Source organism: Pseudorasbora parva, chromosome 3 (assembly GCF_024679245.1).
Source record: "Pseudorasbora parva isolate DD20220531a chromosome 3, ASM2467924v1, whole genome shotgun sequence".
Taxonomy (NCBI): domain Eukaryota; kingdom Metazoa; phylum Chordata; class Actinopteri; order Cypriniformes; family Gobionidae; genus Pseudorasbora; species Pseudorasbora parva.
Window position 1 is genome coordinate 8,444,314 of NC_090174.1, and position 17,067 is coordinate 8,461,380.

Below are 17,067 nucleotides of genomic sequence, written 5' to 3' on the forward strand. Positions count from 1 at the left end.
GTGCTTCCATAAATGACCCAGATGGGACTCGAACCCACAATCCTCAGCTCCGAAGGCTGATGCCTTATCCATTAGGCCACTGGGCCACAATAAAGCTAGTAAATGCATTTCTTGGAGATTGTGTCAGAGATTAAGCTGAAATGCTGAGAAAGTCATCGGTGTCTTTTGACACTGTACAAGAATCCTCTCAGAAAGTGGAACTCAAAGATTGCACAACACTAAACCTCATGGAACTGGTGTTCTGTGCTTTCATAAATGACCCAGATGGGACTTGAACCCACAATCCTCAGCTCCGAAGGCTGATGCCTTATCCATTAGGCCACTGGGCCAGGAGAAAACTAGTAAATACATCTCCTGGAGATTGTGTCAATGACAAAGCCGAAATGTGGAGATAATCATCTGTCATTGACACTGTACAAAAATGATCTCAGAAAGTGGAACTCAAAGATTGCACAACACTAAACCTCATGGAAAAGGTGTTCTGTGCTTCCATAAATGACCCAGATGGGACTCAAACCCACAATCCTCAGCTCCGAAGGCTGATGCCTTATCCATTAGGCCACTGGGGCACAATAAAGCTAGTAAATGCATTTCTTGGAGATTGTGTCAGAGATTAAGCTGAAATGCTGAGAAAGTCATCGGTGTCTTTGACACTGTACAAGAATCCTCTCAGAAAGTGGAACTCAAAGATTGCACAATGCTAAACCTCATGGAAATGGTGTTCTGTGCTTCCATAAATGACCCAGATGGGACTCGAACCAACAATCCTCAGCTCCGAAGGCTGATGCCTTATCCATTAGGCCACTGGGCCACATGAAAACTAGTAAATACATCTCTTGGAGATTGTGTCAGAGATTAAGCTGAAATGCTGAGAAAATCTTCAGTTTCTTTGACAATGTACAAGAATCCTCTCAGAAAGTGGAACTCAAAGATTGCACAACACTAAACCTCATGGAACTGGTGTTCTGTGCTTTCATAAATGACCCAGATGGGACTCGAACCCACAATCCTCAGCTCCGAAGGCTGATGCCTTATCCATTAGGCCACTGGGCCACGAGAAAACTAGTAAATACATCTCCTGGAGATTGTGTCAATGACAAAGCCGAAATGTGGAGATAATCATCTGTCATTGACACTGTACAAAAATGATCTCAGAAAGTGGAACTCAAAGATTGCACAATGCTAACCCTCATGGAAAAGGTGTTCTGTGCTTCCATAAATGACCCAGATGGGACTCGAACCCACAATCCTCAGCTCCGAAGGCTGATGCCTTATCCATTAGGCCACTGGGCCATAAAAAACTTGTAAAGACATCTCTTGGAGATTGTGTCAGATATTAAGCTGAAATGCTGAGAAAATCATCAGCGTCTTTGACACTGTACAAAAATGATCTCAGAAAGTGGAACTCAAAGATTGCACAATGCTAACCCTCATGGAAAAGGTGTTCTGTGCTTCCATAAATGACCCAGATGGGACTCGAACCCACAATCCTCAGCTCCGAAGGCTGATGCCTTATCCATTAGGCCACTGGGCCACAATAAAGCTAGTAAATGCATTTCTTGGAGATTGTGTCAAAGATTAAGCTGAAATGCTGAGAAAGTCATCGGTGTCTTTGACACTGTACAAGAATCCTCTCAGAAAGTTGAACTCAAAGATTGCACAACACTAAACCTCATGGAACTGGTGTAGCGTCTGTGGTCTCTTACAATGAGGATCAAAGAGGAACCCAATGTTGATTGTAAAAAGGGGGGGTAGCTTTTAGCCGCATGTAAATTAAGAGCCACGCCACAGAGTCTGGGGGAAGTGACAACTTCGGCAGTTTTACGACCCCGTCCAATAACACAGGCCCTGATCGGGTCACACGACTCGAACCCTGTTTCCCCCCCCCTTTTTCATTCCCCAGACCGAAAGGCGCCAAGGCTCCTGTCAATACACAAGGACTCACACACACACACATTCCTTATGAAGCTTTAATTAAGACTATTCTAGACTGTATACGAGGTAGCTTGGTGTGTATATGCATGCTCCTTGACTCAGGCCTACTCAGTCATGGCATAGAAACAATGTAAGCTCATTTTAAATGCTTGTATTCCTGTGTAAAATTGTATCTCTGTTTTAATATCTCCCAGCCATAAGGTGTTTGATATCTAAATATTCCTATTTCTTTGACTTACTCAATGATGCACAAAATGGGATTGTGAAATGTATCATTAATATGTTTAGCCGACTTGGGAGTAAAACCATACAAAATCAACACCCCTTTACGACACCTCAGGAACATGCAAAATAGGCCATAAAATGAGACAAAGAGAACTTTTCCCGCTACCGAATTCACCCTCTGGATTGGGTGAATTAGCCAGAAGGGGGCGTGGATTAATTCTCTTAAAAGACCAGTGGAGACCACAATCTCCCCTCTTGACTTCCCTCTTCGCTTCTGAAACTTCTTCCCGGCTTGACTTCTGAAACTCTCCTCTGAACTCTTCTCTTCTGGAAACTCCTCTTCAACAATCCTTTGTTCCTCGTTCCATCAACTTACTAGCCACGGGCTACTTCAGGAGGTAGACCCGAAACGCCGCTAAAGGAAAACTACGTCACCTCCCGACCTCGGAGAGAACTACCTGAGACGCAGACATATATACACACACACAATCGAGAAGCCAAAACGAAACCAAAAGAAATGCAAGTATTCTTCTTCTTATAAAATTTAAACTGCTGTAAAGAAGGTGTGTATTGTCCCGTTGGGACAAGCTCCGTGCAGGTCGTAGTTGTTGAACTGAAGGAAAGTTGTGTTTTTACCTCTAAATGCTTTGTCTCATCTCTCTCTCTCATCTCTCTCTCTCCCCCATCTCTCTCTTTTATCTCTCTCTAATTTCAGTCTATTCATTATTCTCTTTTATGTATTCTTTCGTTAATACCTACATGTCTACTTTCTTGATGCATAGTTAGTGTGTACTCTCTGTGTGAATCGTAGTGTTATTTTTAGTCTGTGTTTATTAAACCTCCGAAAAGACATTTAATGAGTTGGGTCTGTTGTTCTCCCACATACACAAAGTCAATGAAACTTGCGATCTAAGTTACCTAACTGCTTATGCTACTATGTTAGTAAAGTAAACTGTATGACCATTTGAAATATTGAACTTGTCCTGATCAGTAAAGTTAATGTTTCTTATGCGCTCGTAAAGCAGTGATCCCTTATGGAGAATTGAGTTGAAAAGTCTATAACTAATTTGGTGGACGAACTTAGTAGGATAATTTCAAGCAAATTTCATAAAGGGTTACTTGTATTTAATTAAACAATTTTCCCTATCGGGAAATTTTTAATACGTAATGAATGACGGGCAAATTATATTCATAAATTCATGAATATTGAATATTGAACCCCTTTTGAGTTAATTATTCCCCGAGACATTAAACTCATAAACTCGTTGTTGTTACATATCTTATGGTGGAGAAAAATGCGGGCAAGTTTCAAACGTTTGTGTATGTGTGAATGATATTCATATTCTATTCATTGTGTATTTTTGGAGTATTAATAACCTGCACGCGCGTTTTTGTTTCGTTTTGTTTTGGTGTTGTTTTGTGAATTGAACGGTACGCGCAAGGCGAACCCAAGCATAAACAGATGCTGAGAAATGTTGAAGTAGCCGGATTATATTAATGAAAATATGAATGGTACAAAAATCCAATTTTGAAACGAAAAACTGCAGCCGTGGGCGCAATAGGGTTATCCGCGTGATTCCCAAACGAATGTATTGTAGGAAATCCATACATTTGACTCGAGCAATATATTATGTGTTCCATCAAAATAATGAGATTTTGATGACGTCTGTAGACACGTACGTTGCGTTATCCCGCTTGATCTGAACTACAAAAGTTTCTATCTGTGCGGAAGATTGGGACAGGACGAGACTCTCCTGTACAATATAAGGGGCCTCAGAATAATTATTATATCGTTAAGATAAACGATAACTCCTGGTTTAAGTCTGGCTTAGCTAACCAAAGACTTGAGACCTAAAACATTTGAATCAGAGATGCTGAAAACCGTCAGCCATATTGATAAATGTCTATTGGAGTCCATGTAAAATGCGTGAATAGGCAGACGGAAGATTCCTGCATTCACCCGTCTTGTTACGCGTGCATCTAGAGCACCAGTCATTTGTAAATGATTTGCAAGAGCCAGTAAAGCGAAGAACGCCAGGGCGACCCAGAAATTGCAACGCCGCTTGCAAACCGCCAGAGGGCGACTCAGAAATTGCAACGCCGCTTGCAAACCGCCAGAGGGCGACTCAAGAATTGCAACGCCGCTTGCAAAACGCGAAGGCGACTCAGAAATTGCAACGCCGCTTGCAAACCGCCAGAGGGCGACTCAAGAACCAGACAAAGCCATCTGGTGAGCATTTCCGCCTAACTAACTCTAGTCTAGGGCGGGCGCAATAGCGCCATCGTGTGGATAAATTCGGATAGTTTCACTCTCCGTATTTCATTCTGCCTTAACAAAATAAGTTTGAGCCTATAAATTGTTTATTGCTTACTGTTGTACACAGTTTCATTTATACAATTTTTCTAGCAACAACCAAATCTCCTTTCTCGCTGATTAAACACCCTTATTCGAATTTGAAGTTTAAAAAGAAACATAACTTCCTCTAACCCAAAGTGAAATTAGGTTTAAGTCACAGACAGTCCAATTGGAAGGAAGGACGCCACCGTGTGGCTATACCCTGTTAAGTCAGCGCAACACTAAATCCCTACGCCCTTCCTGATTAATTCTTTTATTTGGATAACTCCCATTTAGAGATTAATCGTTATAGGGTAGGATTTTTGATTGGCTTTCTTTTATTTGATTTTCCTTACAGGCTTAGTTAAATTTCATTTAAACTTGCTTTGAATTTAATTTGAATTAAGTTGAGCTTCTAATTTTTATTTTTTATCTCAATTTTTTTTTTATTTAATTTATAACTTTATTTTAATTTTAATTTTCAATTTTTAATCTTAATTTTTAATTTTAATTAATTTTTAATTAAAAATCATTATTATTAATTTTTTTATTTTAATTTTTTTTTTTTTTTTTATTATTATTAATTTTTTTTTTTTTTCCCCTCTCTGCAAAAGTTTTCTTTTCCCCTCCCATCGGGAACAAAGTTCAGTCTGGTAATTACAAACAGTATCAAAGGTGCTTTTTGTTTTATCACTACTTGACAGAAACTTTTGCCTTTTTGCTAAATTGCTCTTGATATTTAAACTTCCACTTCCTTCTCACCTACAATCAAAAGGCCTTTGATCCGGTGAACAGGGGAGCATTTAATTCATTTTAATTCCACCTGTTTACCCTCTTTGTGTATCCATTGTAGGGCTCACGCGTCCGAGGTGCATTGAGAATCGTCACAGGCTGGTCTCCAGAAGGGGGGGGTGGCCCGACCGACGTAACCGGCACCGGCTGTGTGTGAGTCTCGGTTTCTTGTATCTCTGTCCGCGGCTGTGGCACGCAGTGGCGACATCAGCAATTCGACACTCCAAAGAAGTCAACCAGTTCAGCTCACGCACGCAAGGCAATCTCTGGGACTAATCCCTAAACCGGGGCCTGAGCGGGGCCACTCTTGAAAAAGAGGGTTCTGGGGACGTTCCGATTTTGCTGCGCGGGCTGGCGGTTGATGGACTGGTGTGTCGGGTTGTGTTTAAAGTCATAAGCTGTTTGAGTGGGCGCAACGCGACACAGAGTGGCAGGGGACCGGGGACACGGCAGTGGGTGTTTGGAAGCGTTTGAAAGGCCAACCACACCGCTGGGTTTCCACTTGAGCGACCTCAATTCACCCCGGATGAGCTAAATGGGACAACCCATAGTACAAGCCGAATTTTAGTATATCTTGAGCATTAAGCCTATTAATTTTCCCTAACACTCCCGGCGCGCACGCTGACATTCCTTTCATTACAGACCAATTCATCTTGTGTTTGTTTCCACTGTGCTCTTTCCTATCCTCACTGTTGGACTATCACGTTTGTGTTTCTTTCAGTTCACCAAGAGACCCCAAGGAGAATTAGATAGTCCCGGGACGACCGAGCAGCAGTTCACCAAGTGACAACCAGGGCTACCGCCCACCTAATTGTCTGAATTGTCTAATTATCTAACTGTCTACATCAGTTAGCCAAAATTCCCAGCTATCCGTACGATAGCTCGTTAGCTTAGAACAAGCTTGCATTGGCTCTCTCTCTGTGTGTGTGTGTGTGTGTGCTGTGTTTCTCTCGTTCGCAGTAATGTCCCGTGCCCCCAGCCCTGCCGTCCCGTGGGACCGCCTAACGACATGGCTGGAAGCGCTAACGGCCACCAGTCAAGGAAGTCTGGGGCAGCTGAACCAGGGACAACTGGACACAGAGCTAGACCAGCTGATGACACACGACCCCACGCAGAGCTACTCCAACAAGGAAGTGGCCAAGATCCTCGGAAGCCTCGCCCACGTCCTCATCGCACAGGCACGGCTAAGCGAAGGGAGCTACGCCAACCTGGAACAGGAGGCAGCAACGCTAAAGCTTCAAGCTGAGGAGGCCCAGAGAGACCAAGCCCTCACCCAGCTTCGTCTAGATCAGCTTCTGGACACAGAGAAAGATGACGAAACAGACAAAGAACAAAGAAAAGAAGTAGAAAGACTTCAAGAGACCCTGGAGGAGCTCCGTCGTGACACCGACCGACGAATACAGTCAGAGAAAGACGCCAGAAAAAACCTCGACGAAAAGCTTCGGCGTGGCGAAGCCCTCCTGGAGAGAGCCCATGATGAACTTAAAGACAGAGACATTAACGCTAAAGTCTGTGCAAAACATTTGCAGTCGGCACAAGCCGAGATTGACGAGCTCATCCAGCAAAGACACGAGCTCAAAGATGAACTTGACATGGTGCACAGAGAACTGAGACAATCATATAAAGTGCAACGTGACCGGAAGGGGGAAACACACAACACAGAGTTTCCCCTGACCGATTACTCCGCACCTTTGCACCAAGAAGCAAGAACTACGAAGGGGGATGACAGCCCCCTGTGTAAAAGATCACCTGCCAGTCTCCACGAATCCCCGTCAGCAGCAGAGGAAAGGACGCCCTTCCAGGAAGTCAAGGTCGACAGCCACAAAGCCTCAAAGAACCTTGACAAGCTGGCCAGAAATATTCCTACCTTCAGCCCAGACCCGGCAGGAGGACACGACGTCCACGCATACTTAAAAGACATAGACTTTTACTTGCAAACTGTCGCTCACGCGAACAACTGGGACAGACTGTACCTGCTCAGGGCCACGTCTAATCGGGACGTACGCAGCTTTCTGGATCGACAACCAGAGGCCATCAAAGCGGACTACTGGCATCTACGACAAGCTCTAATTCGTGAGTACTCCGATCCCGAGTCAGACCAGGGGCTCATCACTGCCATGGAACTCAAGCAAGCCCGACTCGAGACCTCACAGAACTTTTATAACAGACTGCGACGTGCTTACTTCGGGGCACGTAACGACCCAGGCATGGAGGAGGACATCAACTTCAAAACTCTTTTCCTCCGAAACCTGCACCCTACCGTCAGTCACCACCTGGGGGTGCTGGCGTGCCCGCGCAGCATGGACATGCAACAGTTAAGAGACTTGGCTCACAAAGCTTATGTCAAACAGAAAACCATTTCTGAAAAGACTGTAAAACAGCCCACCATCTGCCCTGTCTCTGAGCACCACCCAGAGCTAACCCTAGAGGGCGCCCAACAGAGCCACAGTTACCGACCCGTCAACAGAGAGTCCAAACCACTCCACGCCAGCAGAGGGCAGCGTGGTCATAATGGAGACCGGCCACGGTATCAGAGCAATCGCTCTGAAAGATCCTGGGAACCGCCTCGCCCCTTTCACAACCAAAAGGGGGTGGGCACCTGGGAAGCTGGCCGACAACCCAGACGGAGCCGAAACGAATCTCCGGGTCCACCCAGCCCAGAAAGCCAGCGACGAGGCCACCCTCGACGGGACAATGGCAGGCCCAGACCTGAACCCGCGTCTGGCAAAGAAAGTGCAGCTGCTTCTGAGGTCACAGAGCTCTTAAAAACCCTGAAAGAGTTCCTCCGACAGAAACCTCACAAGGAAGACAAGAAGGACGGACCAGGCACAGCATGACTAGACATGATACCTGAAATCAACCTGCCTGACCCTCCTGCAACTGAATCATCCACCCTGAACACTGTTCCCCAACCACAGACTAATGAACTAACTTTTGCACCCCCACACGTCAGCCGCACACCCACACAACAGCTGACAGCAACAGCCTCTGATCAAGACAGCATCATGGGGCAGGCCAGCGTACCAGAAAGCGCTGTTTTGATTATTTGCACGCATAATGAGACACTTGACACATATCCAGACGGCTTATTAAGCAACACACAGGTCCCCACACCAAGACTCCTGGGAAACCTAATCGAGAAGGGAATGGCTCGAAAACTCTATCTGACTATCACTATGGAAAGGGAATTTAAGCTCGAAGCCCTAGTTGACACTGGCTCCGACCTCACGCTTATATCCGCCCAACTGTTTGAAAGACTCAGATTTGAAGCACAGAGGCAAAATCGCACCCTTAACCTTCACACTTGTAAGCTAAATGTGCAGTCGTATAGCCAAAACGACATCCAGCTCAAGCACGTAGCTTCCATCCACCTGACAATTGGACCAATGAGCCTGATACATCCCGTCTATGTCTCCCCTATGAACGCTTATCCTTTCCTCATCGGAAAAGACCTGCTGGACCGCTTCGAACCCGTACTGGACTTCAAACAGCTGAAAGTCTGGGCTCAAGTGCGTGACCCTCTGCCCCTTCAGACACACACATCGTCTGAGCAAGACTGTCAAGTCACAGAGGTCACGGGAACTCCCGCAGAGCCAGACTGCCAGGTCACAAAGGTCACGGGACCCCCTGCAGCACACTGTGACAACCCAGCCTCAGCCCCAAAGCCAAGTGCAAGTTCGCTACTCTGCACATTTCAGCTAACCAAAGACTCTGATGCCTTCTGCCCCCGGGTCATGAATGACCTACAGCTGAATGACATCACCACCACAAACATTATTCTCGCACTATGGGCCGATAACTCAGCCATTAGTCTCTCACTGTTCAAGTCACTCAGTGAAAAGGCACCACACACTCTTTACGCCAGCAAGCGCACCCGCTTTCCTTTGAACTCATACCCCTCCTCTATGGAGTCCGCCAAAGGAGTCTGTGCGTTACACCTGAAATGGAACCACAGGTGCCTTACCCATTATTTTCTGGTCCTACCGGACCCGCCCCACGATGTTTACATCGGAGCAGACATTCTGATTCGCCTCCAGGCTCATGTGGACGTATGTAACGAAATGGTATGGGCTCCATTAACGTCACAGCCACCCTTTCCCATCAGCCTTGACAATCTCATGTCGGGACAGACCATCCCTGAAGTCTGCACGCTTGTCAGTGAACAAGGAACTGCAATACCAGCATACACCAAAGGGGTCGCTGTGCGGCTCAACATGCGATGTGGTCAAACCTTAAACCACACACTGAGTTTCTTCCAACCCTCACCCGAATGTGTGGAACTCGGACTCACACTTGAAGCCACACCCCTCACTGAAGTGTCATCTCGTATTGTTTACATCCTGTTCAACAACTGCACAGCAATGGACATCAACATCCCAAAAGCCTTTCGACTGGGATGGCTAATCAGCAATGACTTTCATGACTTTGAACTTGTGTTACCCATCATTGGGCCCATTCCGCCCGCACTGATACCAGCAGAATGTACAGACAACACCCTGTTCACTGTACCCTTCAAGTTCATCGCCATAACATCTGTCATGCCGGCGGCCAAAGACCAGGTCTGCCGAACGGAGCTGACAGAGGACAGTCACCTTGTAATATACACAGTCTCCCAACAGCCTGTCATGGAAACGGATGAACTAGCTGCACCCCTCCATACCAAACTGCCTGATGACACCCAGGTGGAGGAACCGTACCCCGGTTTTGAGTCTCAAGTGCAACAAATTCTACGAGACGCTAACGCGCTCCAAAATGAGACAGAACGTCAGGGACTCAGACGAGTCCTCTACAAGTTTAAAGAATCCTTTGCCAAAGACTCATTAGACTGCGGTCTCACAAACCTCCACACGGTGCGCATCCCAACACAACCTGGTGCGCCTCCCACGTTTGTCAAGCAGTACAAGATCCCAATCGCTTCATACGAACCAGTGCAGAAGATTATCGAGTCCATGCTCGACAAAGGTGTCATCCGTCCATGTAACAGCACCTACTCCGCCCCAATTTGGCCCGTGCTCAAACCCAACGGCACTTGGCGCCCAACAATAGACTATCGGAGATTGAATCAACAGGTGCCGCTCTCAAGGTGGCCAATGACTCAGTTGGAACAAGAAATACCCCGAATAAGGGGGGCCACAATCTTCTCTACACTTGATGTGGCCTCTGGATTCTGGACCATCCCAGTGCATCCAGAAGATCAACACAAGCTGGCCTTCACATTTGGCAACCGACAATTCACCTTCAACAGGTGCCCGTTCGGATATGCTAACTCACCAGCTGAGTTCAACATCTTCCTTAACAAAGCCTGCCCGGATGCCAGAGTAAGAGGCAACTTAATCTACGTAGACGACGTTCTCATGAAGAGCGCCACGGTGGACGACCACCTGAAAGAAATAGACTATGTTTTGAACCAATTATCCGCAGCCGGTGCCAAGATTGCCCTCCACAAGGGACAATGGTGCCGAACCAAGGTCAACTACGTTGGCCTGCTCATCGGATCCCAAGGCATTGAACCTCAATCTAACCGAATTCATGCCATTCAAAACATCAAGCCCCCTACTAATGTTTCTAAGCTACGCAGTTTTCTTGGGGTATGCAATTACTCCCGACAATTCATCGAGAACTATTCAGACATTGCCAGACCGCTCACAGCCCTGCTAAAGAAAGACTCACCGTTTGTCTGGACCGAAGCTCAGGAACACGCCATGGCAGCACTAAAAAGACATTTATGCACAGCCCCATGCCTTGCTTACCCAGATCCACAGAAGGAATTCTACCTGGAAGCCGGGTTTTCCGACCACTGTCTTAGTGCTGGCCTTTTTCAACGACATGACCAAGACAAAAAGGTGGTCGCATATGCCAGCAAAACGCTTCTCCCACCGGAGTGCAAGTTCTCGGACTGTGAAAAAGCTCTGTTCTGCACGGTGTGGGCCATACAGCGGTTCTCCAACTACATTGGGGCGCAGAAGGTTATCATAGAGACTTGCCACCAGCCCGTAATGTTCCTCAATAGCCAACGCATCCGAGATGGCGTAGTCACTAATTCACGTATCGCCACATGGCTGATGGCCCTCCAAGGCCGCAACGTTGAGGCACGATATGCACAGAACCACAAGTCTGCGCTGGGTAATGGCCTGGCTGCATGCCAGAACTGCTCTGATGACACGCCTACAGCTGCCGCTGATGAACAAGAACCCCAACAACAACAACTCACCTGTCACAGGTACTTTGAACTGAACGCGTGCCAAGACATGCCCACGGCCTACGTCGATGGGTGCTCCTACAACCACGACGGCACCCTCAAAGCAGGTGCAGGTGTGCTATGGGTGAACGATCAGCCGTGCCCACCACGACACTTCATGCTGGGCCCCCAGTCATCGCAATATGCAGAAATAGCAGCCATTCTCATAGCCTGTCAGATCGCGTCAGCCCATAACTTCAAAGAACTACTCATCTGCTCAGACTCTAACTACGCCAGGCTCAGTTTCATTTGCCACCTTCCAACCTGGAAACAAAATGGTTTCAAGACCGCTAACAACAAGCCAGTCAAGCACCAACACCTGTTCCAGGAATGTGACAACATCACAAGTACACATGAACTGACGGTGTACTGGAAAAAGGTCAAAGGCCATTCGAAACTACCCGGCCCCGACAAAGACTTAAATGACCAGACCGATGCCCTCGCAAAGTTGGGCGCACTACACGGCGAGATGTGGGAACCTCCAAACCCCACACCCAGCCCCGCCGTGGCAGTGCTAACCCGCAGCAAGCGACCAGCACCTGCCACGATGGCCGCCGCACAGTCACTGGCGCTCACGCCGCAGATTTCACACAACGACATTGCGGACATGCAAGCCTCTGACACGGCAATTAAGACAATTTTCGACCACCTCTCTGACCCCTCCGACCACCCTATCTCTGACTCTGACCTCTCTGAGGATTCAAGCCTCAAGCAACTATACAACTCCAAACACATGATGCGTATACAGGACGACATTCTGTGGTTTGCACCCGATGGCAGCACAACGCCACGGCTTGTGGTGCCACGATCGCAAAGGGGGGTGATGCTAATGTACGCCCACGACACACCATGTGCGGGACACCACGGCACCAGAGCCACGTATGACACACTGAAACAGGTGGCATATTGGCCCGGCATGCAGCAAGATGTTGCGGAGTACGTCAGAGAGTGTCTGGTTTGCTGTCAGTTCCAACCGGCAAACCCGAACCACAGAGCCCCACTGCAACGCAGAGGAATCACGTTTCCGTGGTCAGACCTACAAATCGACTGGGTAGGACCCCTGCCCAGGTCCACAAGAGGCAACAAGTACTTTCTTACAGTGGTGTGCCAGTTTACCAAGTGGGTGGAGTGTCTACCAGCACCCAACGACACCGCCCAGACCACAGCATACCTCCTGTTAAACCACGTTTTCTCACGGTTCGGATTGCCACTGAAAGTCAACTCAGACAGAGGCACCCATTTCACTGCCGAGATCATGCAACAAATCTGGAAATGCCTGGGGATACAGGCTAGACTGCACGTCAGTTACCATCCAATCGCATCAGGGCAAGTTGAACGATCGAATCGCACAGTAGTCGCCATGCTGAGAAAATACGTGTCTGCTAACCAAAAAGACTGGGATATGAAACTCCCCCTCGTGCTGATGGCCCTCAGAGCCACCCCGCAGGAATCAACACGGGTATCCCCTTTTGAACTCATGACTGGGCGGCAGATGACTCTGCCACTACACCTGCTGTACCAACCCGGCGACTCCAACCTGGTCACCGCGTACACCACATTCCAGTACCTCGATGAGCTCCATAGACATTTAAAAACAACTTTTGCCTTTGCTCAGCAACACTTGCAAAAGAGCGCTGAAGGTCAGAAAGCCTACTACGACCGCAAAGCCTCACACCAAGAACTGGAGGTGGGCAACAAGGTCTGGTATTACAACTTCAACCCGCCACCTTTGACAGGCTCCCGACGATTGTCAAAGAAATTTCTGCCCCACTGGACGGGACCCCATGAGATTATGAACAAACTCTCTCCCGTCGCATACCAGATTCAGCTAAACCAGGGACAAAGAGAACCAGTTCTCAAATGGGTTCACAGGAACCAGATCAAGAGACATGTGGCCACTAACAGAGAAAGACAGTTAGGGGCCAATGCAAGCTGAACACAACCGCCGTCCCCGAAACGAGAAGACTGTCCCACCCACCTGGGACAAATCTCACTGACACACACTCTCTCTTTCTCTCTCTCCCTCTCTCTCTCTCTCTCTCTCTCTTGCCTGTAACAGGATGCCACTGTGGATCCTGCTCCTGTGCCTCCAGACAATCAGAGGCCAGCCACCACCAGACATCATCACACCGGGTCCAGCCTCGGGCATCGTACTGAGAGAGCAACCTGGACTTCTGATCACCAACTGCCGAACCCACACTCAGAAGGTGTATGTCCGACTTGACCCCCGCAACGTCTACAACGCACACTACCCCCGTGCAGTAGCCCAGTACAGCTGGGCCGGTGCTCGCTGGACAGAGGACTCTCTCCGCCACGCCGATGCTGATGTCACGCACATGCTAAAACAACTAGAGAAGATGACCGTCACCCAGGCAGAATTAGGTGGACACAACCGCCGCCCCAAACGGTTCCTGGGAGCGCTGCTCGGAGCCGCTGCCGCCGTCGGAACTCTGTTTAACATTGGTATGTCCAGTGTCAACGCAGTGAACATCGCCACAGTAAGACGACATGTGGCTGAAATCCAAACTGAACTTCCACAGCTCAAAGAGCAACTCACCACACAGAGTGCCGCTCTACAGACTATCGGCAAGACGTTGAGAGGAACTGTGGTAATTCTAAACACCCACAGTGTCCTGTTGAACCAGACCGTGAACTCCATGAAACAGTTATTCACCGTCTTCCAAAATGACTTTGCCCAAACACAGCTAGTTACCGCCTTAATGACGGACATGTTACGGGAAATAAGCTCGTCCATCGACAGCTTAGCCATGGGTAGAATCCCACCGTACCTGATACCCTTAAGCCTGGTGCAAAACGTGTTGGCATCTGCGATCAACGCACCCACTGACCCGCTGCAGATACACCTGGCCTACTCGTTGGGAAGCGCCATTCCCCTGTATGTGGATCCCGAGCAGAAAGAAATGGGTTTCCTCCTTAATTTACCCATCATCGAGTCGAGCCGAATCTACCGACTCAAAGACATTATTAATGTAGGCTTTTGGAAAGGTAACACCCACCTCAAGGTGCGCACTCCTCAGGTAGTCGCGTACCATGACAGCGACACACAGCTGTACCTAGCCCCAAACCTACACATGTGTACCCTGACCAAAGACATTCATTATCTCTGCCCAAGCAAACCTTTCCTCCGAGACAACACGGAGGGAATCTGCGGGTTGCAACCTATGCTCAGCAATACCCGCTGCCCCACCGACGCAACGCCTCGTACCCTAGTCACCGAGACGCAAGCAGAGATCGTAGGTGACAGGTGGCTCGTCAACACTCCCGTGCGCACCGCCACACTGATCTACGACCAACACGACACTGCGACTCGTATCAACCTGCTGGATCAGAGCATGTGGGTCCAAGTACCACGAGGAGCCATCCTCCACCTGGACGACTTGGCCTTGTACCACCTCCCGAGCGAAGAATACCAGTCGGAACTGGAAATCCCCGCCTTCTTCAAGGACCACAACTTCACCCTCGCTCCCGAGTTAGAATTGTGGATTGAGAAAGGGGGGCCCCAGCTCATTGACATTGCTCCCCTTGATACAGCCCTCCAAGCATTGTCCCGAATACCCATCCTGAATAACTCTCCTGTGGTCCAAACCTGGACCGCAGCTGACACTGCGCTATGTGTCTCTATGATCTTCGGCAATACCCTAACCCTGGGCATCGCTTTCCTCCTGTACAGAAAATTCAACCAGATGAGAACCTCCACAGCCAAGCTCACAACGGCCGTGTCCGGGGGTCTCCGATGGAAACCCCGGAGGGAAACTACAACGCCCGGAGCAGAGACGGACCTCATCGAGCTGGCGCCCCAGCCGTAACAAACACCTGCTCCCGACTGCCCGACTCACCTACCATCCATCCATCGTGATGGGAGGCTGTCCGAGAATAACCTCAGAAACCGAAGGCTGAAGAAAAACAACAATTAAGAAACCACTAGCCACTTGACCCTCATGATCCACCTGTCATCCGACCAAAACGATAACTGTCATCCGACGATGTCATACGGACTTCGTCAGATGAAAAGGGGGAACTGTAGCGTCTGTGGTCTCTTACAATGAGGATCAAAGAGGAACCCAATGTTGATTGTAAAAAGGGGGGGTAGCTTTTAGCCGCATGTAAATTAAGAGCCACGCCACAGAGTCTGGGGGAAGTGACAAATTCGGCAGTTTTACGACCCCGTCCAATAACACAGGCCCTGATCGGGTCACACGACTCGAACCCTGTTTCCCCCCCCCTTTTTCATTCCCCAGACCGAAAGGCGCCAAGGCTCCTGTCAATACACAAGGACTCACACACACACACATTCCTTATGAAGCTTTAATTAAGACTATTCTAGACTGTATACGAGGTAGCTTGGTGTGTATATGCATGCTCCTTGACTCAGGCCTACTCAGTCATGGCATAGAAACAATGTAAGCTCATTTTAAATGCTTGTATTCCTGTGTAAAATTGTATCTCTGTTTTAATATCTCCCAGCCATAAGGTGTTTGATATCTAAATATTCCTATTTCTTTGACTTACTCAATGATGCACAAAATGGGATTGTGAAATGTATCATTAATATGTTTAGCCGACTTGGGAGTAAAACCATACAAAATCAACACCCCTTTACGACACCTCAGGAACATGCAAAATAGGCCATAAAATGAGACAAAGAGAACTTTTCCCGCTACCGAATTCACCCTCTGGATTGGGTGAATTAGCCAGAAGGGGGCGTGGATTAATTCTCTTAAAAGACCAGTGGAGACCACAATCTCCCCTCTTGACTTCCCTCTTCGCTTCTGAAACTTCTTCCCGGCTTGACTTCTGAAACTCTCCTCTGAACTCTTCTCTTCTGGAAACTCCTCTTCAACAATCCTTTGTTCCTCGTTCCATCAACTTACTAGCCACGGGCTACTTCAGGAGGTAGACCCGAAACGCCGCTAAAGGAAAACTACGTCACCTCCCGACCTCGGAGAGAACTACCTGAGACGCAGACATATATACACACACACAATCGAGAAGCCAAAACGAAACCAAAAGAAATGCAAGTATTCTTCTTCTTATAAAATTTAAACTGCTGTAAAGAAGGTGTGTATTGTCCCGTTGGGACAAGCTCCGTGCAGGTCGTAGTTGTTGAACTGAAGGAAAGTTGTGTTTTTACCTCTAAATGCTTTGTCTCATCTCTCTCTCTCATCTCTCTCTCTCCCCCATCTCTCTCTTTTATCTCTCTCTAATTTCAGTCTATTCATTATTCTCTTTTATGTATTCTTTCGTTAATACCTACATGTCTACTTTCTTGATGCATAGTTAGTGTGTACTCTCTGTGTGAATCGTAGTGTTATTTTTAGTCTGTGTTTATTAAACCTCCGAAAAGACATTTAATGAGTTGGGTCTGTTGTTCTCCCACATACACAAAGTCAATGAAACTTGCGATCTAAGTTACCTAACTGCTTATGCTACTATGTTAGTAAAGTAAACTGTATGACCATTTGAAATATTGAACTTGTCCTGATCAGTAAAGTTAATGTTTCTTATGCGCTCGTAAAGCAGT

General features: G+C 47.7%; 7 non-coding genes across 7 annotated transcripts; all 7 read right to left on the reverse strand.

Annotated features, from left to right (window-relative positions):
• Nucleotides 1-13: 13 nt before the first annotated feature.
• Nucleotides 14-86, reverse strand: trnar-ucg (transfer RNA arginine (anticodon UCG)). The gene has a single exon. It is a non-coding gene; the product is annotated as a tRNA-Arg (tRNA).
• A 170-nt stretch (nucleotides 87-256) lies between these two features.
• On the reverse strand, nucleotides 257-329 carry trnar-ucg (transfer RNA arginine (anticodon UCG)). Its single transcript has one exon. It is a non-coding gene; the product is annotated as a tRNA-Arg (tRNA).
• Nucleotides 330-496: 167 nt separating this feature from the next.
• trnar-ucg (transfer RNA arginine (anticodon UCG)) lies at nucleotides 497-569 on the reverse strand. Its single transcript has one exon. It is a non-coding gene; the product is annotated as a tRNA-Arg (tRNA).
• Nucleotides 570-738: 169 nt separating this feature from the next.
• trnar-ucg (transfer RNA arginine (anticodon UCG)) lies at nucleotides 739-811 on the reverse strand. Its single transcript has one exon. It is a non-coding gene; the product is annotated as a tRNA-Arg (tRNA).
• Nucleotides 812-980: 169 nt separating this feature from the next.
• trnar-ucg (transfer RNA arginine (anticodon UCG)) lies at nucleotides 981-1,053 on the reverse strand. The gene has a single exon. It is a non-coding gene; the product is annotated as a tRNA-Arg (tRNA).
• Nucleotides 1,054-1,220: 167 nt separating this feature from the next.
• trnar-ucg (transfer RNA arginine (anticodon UCG)) lies at nucleotides 1,221-1,293 on the reverse strand. The gene has a single exon. It is a non-coding gene; the product is annotated as a tRNA-Arg (tRNA).
• A 168-nt stretch (nucleotides 1,294-1,461) lies between these two features.
• Nucleotides 1,462-1,534, reverse strand: trnar-ucg (transfer RNA arginine (anticodon UCG)). The gene has a single exon. It is a non-coding gene; the product is annotated as a tRNA-Arg (tRNA).
• Nucleotides 1,535-17,067: the final 15,533 nt, after the last annotated feature.